The following is a 3796-nucleotide window of genomic DNA, read 5'->3' on the forward strand; positions in this document are numbered from 1 at the left end:
TTTGAAGAGAGAGTTCAAAAGTACGTGAAACCGTTTCTGGGGTAAACGTGAGAAGTCCGAAAGGTCGAACGGGTGAGATTCACGCCCATCCGGCCACTGGCCTCCGCCCTCGGCAGATGGGGCCGGCCGCCCGCGCGGAGCAATCCGCGGCGGGGTCGTGTCCGGTTGCCTTTCCACTCGCCGCGGGGTGGGGCCGTTCCGGTGTGCGGTGGGCCGCACTTCTCCCCTAGTAGGACGTCGCGACCCGCTGGGTGCCGGCCTACGGCCCGGTGCGCAGCCTGTCCTTCCGCGGGCCTCGGTTCGCGTCTGTTGGGCAGAGCCCCGGTGTCCTGGCTGGCTGCCCGGCGGTATATCTGGAGGAGTCGATTCGCCCCTTTGGGCGCTCGGGCTCCCGGCAAGCGCGCGCGGTTCTTCCCGGATGACGGACCCTACCTGGCCCGGCCCCGGACCCGCGCCGCTGTTGGCTCGGGATGCTCTCGGGCGGAATAATCGCTCCCGTCAGCGGCGCTTCAGCTTTGGACAATTTCACGACCCGTCTTGAAACACGGACCAAGGAGTCTAACATGTGCGCGAGTCATTGGCTGTACGAAACCTAAAGGCGTAATGAAAGTGAAGGTCTCGCCTTGCGCGGGCCGAGGGAGGATGGGGCTTCCCCGCCCTTCACGGGGCGGCGGCCTCCGCACTCCCGGGGCGTCTCGTCCTCATTGCGAGGTGAGGCGCACCTAGAGCGTACACGTTGGGACCCGAAAGATGGTGAACTATGCCTGGCCAGGACGAAGTCAGGGGAAACCCTGATGGAGGTCCGTAGCGATTCTGACGTGCAAATCGATCGTCGGAGCTGGGTATAGGGGCGAAAGACTAATCGAACCATCTAGTAGCTGGTTCCCTCCGAAGTTTCCCTCAGGATAGCTGGTGCTCGTACGAGTCTCATCCGGTAAAGCGAATGATTAGAGGCCTTGGGGGCCGAAACGACCTCAACCTATTCTCAAACTTTAAATGGGTGAGATCTCCGGCTTGCTTGATATGCTGAAGCCGCGAGCAAACGACTCGGATCGGAAGTGCCAAGTGGGCCACTTTTGGTAAGCAGAACTGGCGCTGTGGGATGAACCAAACGCCGAGGTTAAGGCGCCCGAATCGACGCTCATGGGAAACCATGAAAGGCGTTGGTTGCTTAAGACAGCAGGACGGTGGCCATGGAAGTCGGAATCCGCTAAGGAGTGTGTAACAACTCACCTGCCGAAGCAACTAGCCCTGAAAATGGATGGCGCTGAAGCGTCGTGCCTATACTCGGCCGTCAGTCTGGCAGTCATGGCCGGTCCTTGCGGCCGGCCGCGAAGCCCTGACGAGTAGGAGGGTCGCGGCGGTGGGCGCAGAAGGGTCTGGGCGTGAGCCTGCCTGGAGCCGCCGTCGGTGCAGATCTTGGTGGTAGTAGCAAATACTCCAGCGAGGCCCTGGAGGGCTGACGCGGAGAAGGGTTTCGTGTGAACAGCCGTTGCACACGAGTCAGTCGATCCTAAGCCCTAGGAGAAATCCGATGTTGATGGGGGCCGTCATAGCATGATGCGCTTTGTGCTGGCCCCCGTTGGGCGAAAGGGAATCCGGTTCCTATTCCGGAACCCGGCAGCGGAACCGATACAAGTCGGGCCCCTCTTTTAGAGATGCTCGTCGGGGTAACCCAAAAGGACCCGGAGACGCCGTCGGGAGATCGGGAAGAGTTTTCTTTTCTGCATGAGCGTTCGAGTTCCCTGGAATCCTCTAGCAGGGAGATAGGGTTTGGAACGCGAAGAGCACCGCAGTTGCGGCGGTGTCCCCGATCTTCCCCTCGGACCTTGAAAATCCGGGAGAGGGCCACGTGGAGGTGTCGCGCCGGTTCGTACCCATATCCGCAGCAGGTCTCCAAGGTGAAGAGCCTCTAGTCGATAGAATAATGTAGGTAAGGGAAGTCGGCAAATTGGATCCGTAACTTCGGGATAAGGATTGGCTCTGAGGATCGGGGCGTGTCGGGCTTGGTCGGGAAGTGGGTCAGCGCTAACGTGCCGGGCCTGGGCGAGGTGAGTGCCGTAGGGGTGCCGGTAAGTGCGGGCGTTTAGCGCGGGCGTGGTCTGCTCTCGCCGTTGGTCGGCCTCGTGCTGGCCGGCGGTGCAGGATGCGCGCGCCTGCGCGGCGTTCGCGCCCCGGTGCTTCAACCTGCGTGCAGGATCCGAGCTCGGTCCCGTGCCTTGGCCTCCCACGGATCTTCCTTGCTGCGAGGCCGCGTCCGCCTTAGCGTGCTCCTCCGGGGGCGCGCGGGTGCGCGGATTCTCTTCGGCCGCCATTCAACGATCAACTCAGAACTGGCACGGACTGGGGGAATCCGACTGTCTAATTAAAACAAAGCATTGCGATGGCCCTAGCGGGTGTTGACGCAATGTGATTTCTGCCCAGTGCTCTGAATGTCAACGTGAAGAAATTCAAGCAAGCGCGGGGTAAACGGCGGGAGTAACTATGACTCTCTTAAGGTAGCCAAATGCCTCGTCATCTAATTAGTGACGCGCATGAATGGATTAACGAGATTCCCGCTGTCCCTATCTACTCGCTGGAAAGCGGTCTGCGTGGCGTCACCCGGGGGAGGTGTGTTGCCTCCCGACAACTGGGTTAAAACCGCCAGGAGGACCCTCTGATTCCCTGAAAATTTTGTCTTCAGCAGGGCTCAGAGGAACCTGAGTGGGGCGGGGACCGCAATGTCCTATCCCGTGGCCTTGACGTGGCCCTGGCGCTCAGTACCCCCACAAGATGGGGCGAAGCTAACACGGGAAGGGCCGTCCATGCATGACGTTAAAAGGCTAGCCCTTAACTGGGTGCAACCCACACTGGTCCGCACTGGCCCACCGTGAATTATCAAAAGCGGTGGGTGAGACATGGTCGGTCATGATCCCCCAGTACGTGTGGAGACCCTCCGGGGAACGTAACTCGGGTTTGAGTGCCGCACCGTCTCGTTGATGTAAAACTCCACATATAAGACCCGGACTGACTCCTTTAACACCTTCCGGGCTGCGTTGATAGGTGTGGGTTGTCGTGTGTCAAGGTAGGACGTAAAACTCCCGTCCTGGCAGGACGTTAAATGCCCCCAACCCAAGCGAAAGCAAAGGGTGCATGGCGCAGGGGAAGCTGCGTTACGGGAGATAAAACAACTGTCTCCCCTGAGTTGAGCGCGGTGGCTGGGCGAGGGTGTGAGGGTAAGTCTCACGACGATCCCGGAACCCTGCAGTCCTGCTGCCGCAGTTCCTCACGTCCTGGACGACGTTAAAAGTCCCCCAACCCAAAGCGAAAGCAAAGGGTGCATGGCGCAGGGGGTGCTGCGTCACAGGGGACACAACACCTGTTCCCAAAACACAGTGCGCCGAACATCTTGCGCACTGATTCCGACGGTCTTGCTCGCCGGGGTGGGATTCCGGCCTGAGCCGTCAAGTGTCCTTCGCCGTGTCTCTGGTTCTCCGAGACATGATCTGCCAAGCCGGGGTTGTGGTGACATGTCCCCGGCTAGGTTAGCTGGGTCCAGACCCCTGAAAGTCTGGGTGACCGACCCGGCACCTGAGTAGGGCCGGGTCCTTGGCCATGAGTGGGAGCTCGGCCTAGTAAGGGGGCGAAGGACGGAAGGTGAATCCGCCTTCCCGGAGTGCGGGGGGCACTTGCCGGGGAGGGAGGGATGAAAACTGCGATGGCAAGGCCGTCGAAGAGGACGAGTGTGTTGGAAACGGCACGCTCAACCTAGCAGCTCACGTGTGCCCTTGGTCCAGGGGCGGGACCGGTGGGCGAG

The 3796-nt window shown here is 60.6% G+C and overlaps 1 pseudogene; it reads left to right on the forward strand.

Moving 5' to 3' along the window:
• LOC124733396 overlaps positions 1 to 2593 on the forward strand; it is a 2983-nt pseudogene extending 390 nt beyond the window's left edge.
• Positions 2594 to 3796: the final 1203 nt, after the last annotated feature.

This window comes from Schistocerca piceifrons, unplaced genomic scaffold (assembly GCF_021461385.2).
Source record: "Schistocerca piceifrons isolate TAMUIC-IGC-003096 unplaced genomic scaffold, iqSchPice1.1 HiC_scaffold_1391, whole genome shotgun sequence".
In the NCBI taxonomy this organism is placed as follows: Eukaryota; Metazoa; Arthropoda; class Insecta; order Orthoptera; family Acrididae; genus Schistocerca; species Schistocerca piceifrons.